Here is a 13,414-nt window from a genome sequence, read left to right as displayed (position 1 = left end):
TATTTGATGACCAATTAAACGAGTATAAGTATGTTGTCACACAATAGAAATATACACAACAAATATCACATGTACATTTTATCATATCCTAGTATTTGATCATATTATTGAAGTTAAAATCGTTTGTAATAAATTATAGTATTCTCAATATTTAAAGTAAGTTTTATTGTAATATTTCATACACAACTTATACTTAATTATAGTGTTTCCAATTTGAATTTTAAATTTTAAGATTAACTTAGAATCTTGTTAAAGCATGTAAAATGTAAAACAGCTAATCATCATTGTTCCTAGTATTTTTATATTTTGCATCGTACCATTATTGTCCTTTTTACCCTATATTGTATCGATTCTTCAAGATAAAATATTCGTTTTGCTTTCCTGACGATGCAAACAGAAGAAGTAAGAAAATACGAAGGAGGATTACAAAATCAAACGTCGGAGAAAAAAAAAAACAATCAAGGTCCAAAGATGAAACGATAGACCATATTTAGCTATACACTAAAACATAATAACAAGGAAATGAATTGAAAGAACCTTATCTTACTAAACATCTGGATGAACCTATCTACTCCTGGAGCGTAAGCTCTTCCTCATTTCAACTGTTGTATATGCTCATCACGATTAAACTGTAAAAAGGCATTAACGAAAATAACGAACCTCAAGGTAAATTTTAAAAGTCCATAAAAACGGACAAAATCAAACAAATTTATTTCTATAAGTTATACATGTATCAGCTACAATGAAGACAAAGGATTGTGCAGCATGCGTTCAGTGAGTTTGATTAAATTTATCGACTGAAACACTTTAAAAATACTTCAATTTCAAACTCTGTTTTATTAATTAAGCCTATTATTTATGGTCTGATTGATGTCTTTTCAGTTTAAGTGTTGTATTTTTTTTTGTAAGCTAATTTTGATGTCTATAAGTAAAGATTCATCATTAAAGCACGCGGATTAACCATTAACTTACATGATATGACGTCACTCAAGCAACCAATGTGACGTCGCACGAGCCACCAATGCATTGTAATTGTAATTGTCATCCGTATAACAATATGTAAAAGACAGATATATTTTCAGGGTAAAAGGGATACGATTTCTAATAGTAGTAGATGCATCTGTCATGCACAATGTATCGTCTGAAAATACCAGTGTGCCAATAATGATGATTCCTGAAATGGCTTTTTTTATGATCAAACAAAACAGGAAGTTTCGGCGATTAATGCTCTTGAACTTGTATTAATATCATCAAATCTCCAATTTCAAATTCATAGATTTTTCTTTAAAAATTATATGGTGTTGATACGTTTTTCACTACGTAACTGATTGGTTAATAGACAAAAAATGAAGTCAGTTCCCATTTGATTATGTTATGTCATTCGAATGGAAATTTATGTATAAGCGCCATATAATTTGTAAAGAAAAATCTATGGATGTGAAATTGATAATTTTAAGACAAGTTTAAGAACGTTTTTTGCCGATGCTATGAGCTTTCTTTACAAATATTTACCTATTTGAAAGAGCTTAGTCATTAATATTTCAGTAGATTTTGTGTTTTCCGTAATAGTTCAACAAGCCAAAGTTGTACGCAAAATTTTACCAAAATCTGTTACACAGCCCATTTACTGTTTTCTTGATCTTAATCATGTTAATGTAATGAGGATGTTGGGGTTTGTGCCATTTAACAATCCCAATCAATACTAAACAAAGGTTAACAGGGTTATTTCCCCTAAATTTCTTAATATTTTCTTTTTTTTCTCCCATTGATAATTGTTTATTATTTTCATGCAATATTATTACACTAACTAACACTAACATTGATCCAATGGTTTAAAATTTTCCCTTTTTTTAATTCTGACATAATAGAGTTTTTGCGTATCAATTTGCTACACATTTTCTTTATATGTCTAAGAGAGAAATGCACACCACAGATAACAGGTAATAATTCGGCAAAGCCCGTTTCGTCCACATAAGACTCATCAGTGACGCTCGAACCAAAAACGTTAAATGGATAAATCAACAAATGTATATCAACAAATGTCCGTATTTGTACGAAATACGACTGTAAAAGTTACACCAGTATTTTAGACACATGTGATAAAAAAAAGAAAACTTGGGGACTAAGAAACAGAATAAAATTAATAGTTAAGTGAGTATTCAGTTACCAACTAACAAAAGTAATCTAATCATGTATTATAGATATAAATAACAAGAAGTACACTAACTAAAACCGAACTTTATCAGTGGTTCTTGATGTGTTTGTTATCTTTGTTTATTATTTGATTTTAATAGTCTTTTTCAGTTTCCGCACTACAGTTGCAGGCTAGGGACGATCTATAGGGGTCGAAACATTGAATAGAAATATGTCTTCTGTTGTAGATCGATTACTTTAAACATTTTAAAAGGATTACACAATATAGCATATATAAAACACATAGATGGAATCTAAAACACGCATGTATACGTATCCTTTTAAAAAACTAAAACAAAGATCTACAAGTACAAAAATGCAACATTTTCCAAATGTTAAAATCTTGTGCATCTAGATTATGGCTAGTTATAGAAGCTGAAAAAGGCAATCATATGAAATCATTTAATCGATCCCAGTTAAAAGATCGAAACAATAGGAGTAAAAGCAAAAAGAAATTAGATACCAAGGGAGCATTCGAAAATCATACATTCAATAGATAAAAATGACGAATGGACAAACACAAACAAAACATCACATAGAAACATAAAGACTGATAAACAAAACGAATTTCACCAAAACCATGGGGTAAACAGTTTCTGCTCTACGTGTAGCACACTTCGTGTTGAAAAAATGTTTTACTGCTAAATAAATTTCTCGGATTTCGATTGATGATTGTCATATCGATAAAAAATACTATATACCCGGACGATGCTAACCATTACACCCTAAGAACTTCGAGCAAATGTCTACGCTGACAACGTCTATATTGAGAATATACAAACATCGCTTAATGGTGTACTGAATTACTTCAAGGTGTTAAAATCTCAATATCTACGGATATGAGCATAGATAACTAATAATATTACATCCAGCACTGGATGTAATATTAGCGTCTCTACATATGATGTTCGGGTGAAACTGTTTCAATTTTTTTTATTGTATAGAATTCAAGATTGCTATAGTTTAATAATCAGAATAGATTGATCTGATTCATTTTACATCGTGCTCATACTGATGAAGGATATCTGTTATCCGAAATATTTATAGTTACATTTGTTCGTTTATTGTCATTTTTTGGTGATATTGTACCCTTTTAGACTGGTTATATATATATATATATATATATATATATATATTAAAAAGAAAAATAAAAGGACTCCATGTGTTCTTACTTACCACCCATCTCTCAAAAACAGCTTCGGTGTCATTCGTGAGCATTGGAAAACAGTTGAAAAGATTTCCAAACTATCCAAGATTTTTCCCGAGCCTCTCATGATAGCTTTTAGGCAACCCAAAAGTCTGCGTTACCTGCTTGTGCGGGCTGAAGTGTCTAATAATAGAAGTACTTCTGGAGAATGTCGTTCGTGTGATGAAAAACGCTGCAAATGCTGCCAACAGATGCATCACTCATCAACTTTTCACATTAAGGCAACCGAAAATAACTATACGATATTTTGCAATGTTAACTGCAAAAGTATGAATGTTATTTACATTCTAGAATGTTCGGTTTGTGACCTCCAATATGTTGGTGAGTCAAAGCAGCCTTTCCACTAACGCCTCAATGGCCATAGGAGTGATATCTCTAAGAAGCCACTTCTCCCAGTTTCTCAGCATTTCAGACAGTCTGGTCACAAACTTGATGACTTTAACCGCATGAAGATCCTAGTGATTGAACAGAACATTCACTGGAGTGATGCCCAGCGACAGGTTCGGGAAAGCTTTTGGATAAAGGAACTAAATGTACATCATCCAAACGGCATCAATAAAAATACTAAGTTTTATTTTTCACTCATTTTTGGGATGTAAATATACACAGTCACGTATATTTGAGTATTGAGTTTTGTTTTATATTATGATGTTCAGGATTTTGGATTAAATCAATAGACCAAAACTTACCTGTATTATTAAGCTATTTTTATACATATAATCAGTATTGTTAAAATAATTGACACTGAAGAAGACTATTTGTTAAGTCGAAATATTTGTCAACACGATTTATTAACAACATCCTCGTATAATACCATCTTATATTAGTATCGTTGTGCAAATCTCTAGACTTATATACATATATATATGTATATATATATATATAAAACAACGAATAACTTTTCCAACCGCATATGCATGTTGGGGTTGATCCATTTGCCTGTGATCCCACTGAAATTTTAATATTGTAGATTACTAGTATCCATGATCTGTTATTTTTAAAAAAAACTTTCATTTAACCGTGTGCCAAAACGAGCATATGGAGCTTATTGAAACACATCTGGCTAGTTCAGAGCTCCTAATTTTAAATATGGAATTTTTCATATCGTATTTTTCCTTACTCCTTGATCTTAGATGATGATGCATACAATCTTCATCTTGGGAGAAGGAGGGTTTTCATCAAGAATTCCAGTGCAAATAAACACTTTCTGAATACTGAACACCCAGTAACCCGAAAAATTAATAATTCATTCCCGAGTCCATACCATAGGGGCCAGCTGAAGTACGCCTTCGGATGCGGGAGTTTCTCGCTGCATTGAAGACCCATTGGTGGCCTTCGGCTGTTGTCTGCTCTATGGTCGGGTTGTTGTCTCTTTGACACATTCCCGATTTCCATTCTCAATTTTAAGTGTATTTAAATCCCAAATCTCGCAAAAATTAAGTCCAAAGCATGACGTCCTTAAAAGGCCACTCACTCATATTTTTGAAGTATTCAATATTTTAAAGATATCTATGTTTTACTTATTTCTTTAAACTATTTGGATTTAATTTATTTGGATATCTCAATATTTCATCGTTTCCATTGGTGAAGTGTTTTGTTTTTCTCCATTTTATAATTTTTGTTCTGAAATTCATCAAGTTCTTTTCCTTTCATGTCAGGGCCTTTTGTAGCTGCCTCGAATGTGACCAACCGAATAATACTTATCACCGAGTTTGTGCTTACATGAAAAACACGACGTGTGCCATACGTTGAGCAGGGTATGCTTTTACAAAGTGTTAATATTATTACCTAGCACTGAATCAATCGCTGTTAGTGAACGATTCGTCCCGAAAGGTATCATCAGCTCAGTAGTTGGTGCTTTAATAATGGGATGATTTACAAAACAGGTCTCTTTTGAATATGACTCCAATTTAGGTATGTATACATCCTTGGCATTTTTTTGTTTGGAGTTCTAGCGTTTCTGATGTACACAAACTAAGAAAGGCACTTTGAACGTATTATATGTATGCCGTGCTAATTTCATACAAAAAGTGTAATGGTTCGAGAAAAGGACAAACAGACAGCAACCAAACAGCGTGACTATTGAAGATACATATACGTTCGCATACAAACTTCAACGACTGACGTCAGTAAATTGCATATCTCTTTATGTCTCAATGTCAATGGAACAATTTACCCTAATACACAATAGTATTCAACAACTTACCCTACTACATAATGTAATTCAACAACTTACCATACTACACAATGGCATTCAACAATTTATTACCCTACTACACAATGGTATTTAGCAATTTACCCTTCTTCACAATGGCATTCAACAACCTGTCCTACTACACAATGGCATTGAACAACTTACCCTACTACACAATGGCATTTAACAACCTGTCCTTCTACACAATGGCATTGAACAATTTACCCTACTACACAATGGTATTCAACAACTCACCCTACTACACAATGGCGTTCAACAACTTACCCTCCTACACAATGGCATTGAACGATTTACCCTACTACACAATGGTGTTCAACAACTTACCCCACTTCACAATGGCATTCAAAAACTTATCCTACTACGCAATGGCATTTTACCCTCCTACACAATAGCATTCAACAACTCTGGTGGACAGTTATCTCATTGGCAATCATATCAATTCTTCTAATTTTTATTTTGATGTTAAAAGAAATGTTCGACAACAGTTCTCGTTATTTGTAAAAAAGCAGGATGTTTCATTCTAACAATTTCTTATTTTTTTCTTTCAACACCATTTGCCACCTCTGGCACTATCATAAAAACGTTATTTTGCGACCTTTTCCTAATCTCCAACTCATTTCATCATTTTGATTTGGGTCTAAGTAGTCGAACTTCTGTATCACTAGCCAGTCATCACTGAGGTTGTGAGTTTGAATCCCGCACGGGGTAGGTGCACTCGACTCCAACCTTAATTGACTAGGATTGTCAGTTTTCCTACCGAAGGTCGGTGGTTCTCTCCATGCACTCCAGCTTCCTCCACCAATAAAAACTGACCGCCACGAAATAGCACAATAGTATTGAAAGTGGCGTTATACACCAATCAATCAATCAATCCTTCTGTAAGCATGTTTGTTTTTTTTAAATTCATAATTATCGATATTTTTCTACCGAAAACACTATCTTGCATGGGCTAATAAAAATCAGTGTCTGAACATGGCTGGTTCTCTCACCCTCGCAAACTGTTGCCTACAAAGATTATACCTATTAAGATACTAATTAATACAGAGGACAAGGATTCCTTACAATTTATTATGGCATTTTGTTTTAAATGGCAACGAGATGGATAACGTTGTTTATGACATTTGATTGTCGAGTCTGCGATATTTTGTCGAGGAAGCGAGACATACAGTGATCCTATTTTCAGTCGCTGTCGACTTCGGTTACATTTATTCTGTAGTTTTAATTTTTTATAGATACCAATAACGTTGTCAAATTTACGTGGTAATTTTATTAAACTGGGAAAGATACATATTTAGGATCAAAAGAAAAACATTTTTTTTTTCTTTTATTAATTGTTAAAAATATTGTCATGTCAGGGCCTTTTGTAGCTGCCTCGAATGTGACCAACCGAATAATACTTATCACCGAGTTTGTGCTTACATGAAAAACACGACGTGTGGCATTCAGCAACTTATCCTACTACGCAATGGCATTTTACACTCCTACACAATAGCATTCAACAACTCTGGAGGACAGTTATCTCATTGGCAATCATACCAATTCTTCTAATTTTTATTTTGATGTTAAAAGAAATGTTCGTCAACAGTTCTCGTTATTTGTAAAAAAGCAGGGTGTTTCTTTCTAACAATTTCTTATTCTTTTCTTTCAACACCATTTGCCACCTCTGGCACTATCATAAAAACGTTATTTTGCGACCTTTTCCTAATCTCCAACTCATTTCATCATTTTGATTTGGGGATTAAGAAGATTCTTATGACCGGCAATTTAAAGCCGTATTTCGAAAACAAACTATCTCCATGATTTCGACGTTTGATTGACTTTTTCTGTTGATTGTACTTCTTATCATGTTCTAGTTGTTTTTTTCTCTGATAATGATTACAAAAACTGGATGAGACATAAAGAACATAGTGGTTTAACACAGTAGCTTGCAGTGCGTGCTCTTGTTCGTATCATTCTGAAACTTTATCAGTATCGTTAATCCTCCGATATCTGTTATATATTTTTTTGTCTATAAGTGAAATATTTTTGACAAATAAATGATGCTTTCTATTCAAAAAGTCATCAATATATTATGCTTTAAACTGTCAACATCCGGCACACTCTTTCCGTGTACAAATGATTCATCAGTGGCGCTTGAATTGAACCAAGTTATTATTCATTTATAGATTAAAAAGATTCGAACGCTGTGAAGGTCAAAGAAAGTGACGGTTGAAGCAGTCACAATATTTTTTTTATATATACATGTATATTTATAACTGCAGGACAGGATTATTCCAAAATGATTTTAAAATAAAAATAACACTTTATAAATTTGGTTCGTTTTGAGCGTTTTTCTGGATTCACCTTCATCAGGAACTCTCAAAGACACAGATTTGAAAGCCAAGTATGTATAAATACCGAAGCATTCGAAGAGCAAAGATGAAATGAAAACATGGCAAAATTCATCAAAGGTAAACATTGCCTGATGGAAACCTTAATTTTTGTTATAAATCATGTCAGTACTGAAGCACTGACTGCTGTCTTGACCAAGTCCTAGAAAATGAAAATGGCACTTTGTAGAGTATTTGCATCCGAAGCTCTTATCTATATTTATCTTCATCAGGGACAAATATGTATTGGCATGTATAAGAAATAAAACACTAAGATGATATACATATTTATTAAAAAATAAAATCCAGATAAAATAGATTAGATCTGTTATTCCAAAATACATATTCATACAGATTGGTTGAAGTTTCATATAGTAAAATATAGATCAGTTGTTTTAAGCATGCAAATTATCAGTCACTTTGATGTAGACCTACCAAAAACATTGTTCAAATAAGATATAATAAAGAAGGAAAAGATAACCCATAGTAAATAATTAGCAATCTCAGACAAAACATAGATTATTCATAAAATCCCTCTGAATTTATTCGAGAAATAATTCCATTGTCTTGCATCTTCCCTAAGTTACAAGACAAACATGTAGTACACGTTAGTTGTTGTTTGTATCTGTTCTTCTATTCAGTTTTCTATTCTGATATCTTTTCCATTTTCTTGCTTATATTTTCTTTGATTCTACATGATAAAAAGAATAATAAAAAAAAATAACATTCACATATTTTTATTTCAATCTCGATTTTCAAAGAATATTACAAAACATGTATTAGGTAGTAAACAGACATTTTATATCCATAAGTTCACCATACTAATACATTAATGAAACTTACAAAAACTGAAGGTGGATCGAGAGGATTATCGTCTCCTACTATGCATGCATTACTGGACGTTTTAAATCACAATCATGACAGGCTTGACAATCGGTAAAACTACAGATTATACAACTATTCTGGTTCTAAGGCTATTAAAATATGTCGCTAGCTAAATTTGGTTTACAAAAAAGTCGGCAGGCAGACATGTCACCAAACCAGGACATATCATTCTGACTCCGAGCTGACCCGTCTTTGCTCTTACTCCTTAATGCCGCGTGCTTGATATGACATTGGTATTTGCAGCAAATACCAATTTTAAAGTCTGTTGTTTGATCATGACCTTCCGCACCCGAGGCGAAAACGCTACCACGAGACCATCGAGGCGGTCCGTTGACATATCAAACGTACAGTATTTACATATCAAAATGAAATAAACAATAATTTCCATATGACACAATGTCCCGATTTTACTACATTGCTTTATTCAAGAACGTTGACGTCGAATTCAAACCCTAAATTTGGCATAAAATTTAGATTTCAAATATTGCACGTCATATGTACTTGTGTACCAAGTTTAAAGTAAATTGACCACAACTTTCTGGGGAAAAACCTTGACAAATTTTTTTAACCTTATTGGGGAAGATGAACGGATCAATCGACGGCTTATAATATAGACCGAAAACATATTACTATACAATCATAGTATGAGCATACAAATATAGCGCTTCAAGTCATAAATGTGTTACAAAATGATAGCAGTATAGCGCATCGGACGCATGAAATTAATAAAGTGATGTTTATTTTTTAGATCCGCGTTCGTCAAATAAAATTGTAAGTTTAAAATCATTTACCTAGTTTCTTTTCTGATTCTTTACATGATTCTGTAAATACAGTTTTACACATTCAATTCAAGTGATCAGCTATATATAAATTAAGTTTGATAGTAAAACAAAAATTACATGATATGAATTCATTATTTAAGTCAGCACTACGTCTTCTGTTGGCGTTATTCGTGATAATAATATATAGATCCAATAACAATGTACAGAAATTTCATTGACACAATGACTAGTATTTTATTTATTTACCATCCGTATATTATTTCGCAAATTAAGTACGTGCCATTTTCATTTGAATTTTTACAGTTTGTTCTAATTGGATATGTTCAACTACTGTCAGAAGTTAGGCAGAGGACTGAGCACTCAGAAACATGTTTGACCACGACACATTTTCATTTGCCAGTCACAAGTCAGGAGCCTGTAATAAAATGGTTGTCGTTGGTTGCTGTCTACCATATTTTTTTTTATATTTTATGCATAACTCAGGTCATTGGTTTCCTTGTTTTACTTGTTTTACTTGTTTTACTTGTTTCATATTTAGTCATGTCCAGGACTTACAATACGGTATGAGTAGTTCTCATTGTTGAAGGCCCTACGGTGACCTATTGTTCTTATATTTACGTTACGGTTGATAGTTATCACAGTTGTATGCGTACTACATTTTGTTATTATGCTATGGTAATTTTTGTATTCTTGTCTTTCATTTTTGCTTATGTACTTTATCTATGGAGTGTCTATATGCCATTTTGATTTTCTTTGTTTAAATAGTTATTTGTTTTAATAGTGATTAAGATAATAACACAATGTTGACTGCTGTACCCCAATATTTGACATTTTTGCCTAGTATGTCTGTTTGTTTTGCTCACATAGTTGTCAATATAATGGACTGCAATATGACTGTCATACAAGTGAGAGGTTTAGCTAGCTATAAAACCAGGTTTAATCCACCATTTCCATATAAGGAATTGCCTGTACCAAGTCAGGAATATGACAGTTGTTTTCCATTCGTTTGATGTGTTTGAGCTTTTGATTTTGCCATTTGATAAGGGACGTTTTGAATTTTTCTTGGGGTTTGGTATTTTTGATATTTTTTTACTTTTTTCATTATATACACGAATGAATCTCAACATGGTCTTTAAATTTGTCAAATCAACTTTCAAAATACTTCATGTCACATTCAGCCGGCTTTTAGGTTCTTCAACACCTTTGTATGTATTCTCAATAGCTCCATAAATGTCAGGTTTTCGTCTGTTGCATGGAAATAACCCTAGCAAAAAGTAAACATAAGCAAGCTACCAAAGGGATCTGAGGTTTATAGACATGGGTACAACATTAAATTGACAACAATGTGTGAGCAAATCAAACAGACATAATAGGAAAAAATGTCAACAATTGGGGTATAGCAGTCAACATTGTGTTATACTCTTAATCACTATAAAATTATTTAGAGACAACAGAAGGAAATCAATGTTTAAATCTTATAAATCATGATAAGCGTTTCTTGCTTTATATGTTAACGTACCTGAACATGCTCCTAAGGTACAGATTACGGTGAATATGTTGGAACCAATACAATCTTGTCCATTGTTAGATTTTGATGGGCTGTCACAACTTCTCTTTCTATATCGAATACCATTACCGCATGTGACAGAACATGGTCCAGTCGACCAGGAACCCCACTGACCATCAACTATAACAGATGAAACTTTATTTGAATAAGTTTTCGAAGTTTATATATATACATATTTAATATTTGACAGCATTATTGTTTTCAAAACATTTATCTTTTTAGACTCAAGACAAAGTAGATTAATGAGAAAAAAAGGTTAGCGTGATTACCGTTGAAACCAATTTTAAGTAAAAAAAACCACATTTATGTTAAAAAAAAACCCAACATATCTCTATTATTGAAATGTTTGTGTGGGACTTAACAACGTCTGTTTTTTGTCACAAAGATGCTTTCAACAAAGATACAGCTTTTTATCAGGTGCCATGTAATGAAACGTTATGTTCAGCTGTTCATACCATAGGACACACAAAAGAAAATATAACCTTTCCAAAGTTAATTCAAACTTATATGATCGATTTGTAGGCAAAGTTGCAAAAAACAATCGGCGCTAGATGTAGCTGTTAGAAGTAGAGGATACCGATACGGGTTTTTGAGGTTGTTGAAATTCTTGTTCGCAAAAATACCTTAGAGAGGTTTGGCTATTCAAAATAATGTTGGTTTAAATGTTCATCAATTTAGCAATCTTTACAAAAACTGAATCATAAGAAATATTTTCAATTTTAAGTGTAATTGATGGAGGCTTTCTCACCAATCTGTTCTACATAACAGAATAACAGTTATCTGTAGTGTCGTTATAAACTCGGTATCCCGATAAGTTATAAATGTCTCCATAATGATCAGTATGTTCATTTTTTTTCACTGTATAATTGGTTTAAACCGACTGCATTCCAAAAAAGGAAATCACGAAATTTTGCTTTTTTGTAGTCCATGAAGTATATGACATACGGAAGTTGACTTAACTTCGTTTAAAGTCTAAATATTAGTCTTTTATTGTTTCTTTATAAGCGTTAAGTATCGATAACAAAAAAACTGGTAAACTTTTTTCAGTACATCATTGACACATTTCGCTACGTGTCTGCGTTGCTTTGATATTTGTTAAAGTCTCAATAAAGCAGTCCATAAATAAATTAGACCGCCTGTGTGGCATGTGGTTTCTTTAATCATAAAGACATTTGCAGATTTCTCACCTGAAATTATATCTTATGTAAAGTTTTATTTTTTCCAAAGCTAACATAGATCCAACAATTCTCTGGAACTTGTGTTTAATGCGAGAATTTCTGTTAATTTTGCCTTCGAAATGTGATAACTGTATTGTATTTTAAGCTTGTATTACGTACAATTTATTTTACTGTTATCACTCTACATATCTTCATAACGTGTCGCTAGGTAAACTTAAATTGCAACAGTAAAACAAACGTTTTACTAAGGTTAACTAAAAAAAAACCAATGCAATTATCTCCTAAATAGTTGTCACCTTTTAACATCAGTATTTATTTTCAAACTGGAACTTTTTTTCTTCAAAATAAAAATTTCATCAGAACGCTTTTCTGGTTCAACCTTCACCAGGAATGCTCAAACCAACATTTGTTGTTAATATATTGGAATTTTATGCGAAGGTCATACAAGTTAGAGGTTAATTTACATGTAGCTATAAAACCAGGTTTAATCCACCATTTTTTACAAAAGGAAATGCCGGTACCATTTCAGGAATATGACAGTTGTTTTCCATTCGTTCAATGTGTTAGAGCTTTTGTTTTTGCCATTCGATAAGGGACTTTTAGTTTTGAATTTTCCTTGGAGTTCGGTTTTTTTGTTATTTTACTTTTTGCTATGATTCTGAACTAGAAACAGTCCGTTCCATCACCGTTTATTGGTCAGATTCATGAATATTTTAGCATGTTTAGATCGAAGTTCTTTTATTTTTAAACATTTTGTATATTTGTTTTTTTAATCTCCCTGCCTTACCAATAAATTGGATACATGATTTCTTTAAACAGACATGGGTTTTATTTTGAATCCTGTAAATACAAATACCTGGACAATCACTTAAGCTGCAATCTGATGAATCCACACTCGACCCATTACAATTTTTTCCGCCCCTGGAAGGTAGTGGACTGTCACAAGTTCGATTTCTGGACAAAGTTCCGTTTCCACATGTGACGGAACATGTTGAGTTCGACCAGGAGCTCCATCCGC

The 13,414-nt window shown here is 32.6% G+C and overlaps 2 protein-coding genes and 1 long non-coding RNA gene across 13 annotated transcripts in view; 1 reads left to right on the top strand and 2 right to left on the bottom strand.

Annotated features, from left to right (window-relative positions):
* Positions 1 to 13,414, top strand: part of LOC127723409 (glucose dehydrogenase [FAD, quinone]-like) — a 483,936-nt gene that overhangs the window by 369,669 nt on the left and 100,853 nt on the right. The window lies entirely within an intron of this gene.
* LOC127723414 (perlucin-like protein) overlaps positions 1 to 13,414 on the bottom strand; it is a 136,682-nt gene that overhangs the window by 62,490 nt on the left and 60,778 nt on the right. The window lies entirely within an intron of this gene.
* Positions 8,571 to 13,346, bottom strand: LOC127723424 (uncharacterized). Its single transcript, XR_007992076.1, has 4 exons — positions 13,253 to 13,346; positions 11,171 to 11,338; positions 9,661 to 9,690; positions 8,571 to 8,675 (listed from the first exon to the last, which is right to left on the bottom strand). It is a non-coding gene; the product is annotated as an uncharacterized LOC127723424 (long non-coding RNA).

Source organism: Mytilus californianus, unplaced genomic scaffold (genome assembly GCF_021869535.1).
Source record: "Mytilus californianus isolate M0D057914Y unplaced genomic scaffold, xbMytCali1.0.p SCAF_13, whole genome shotgun sequence".
NCBI lineage: Eukaryota > Metazoa > Mollusca > Bivalvia > Mytilida > Mytilidae > Mytilus > Mytilus californianus.
This window is presented reverse-complemented; position numbering and strand designations above follow the sequence as displayed.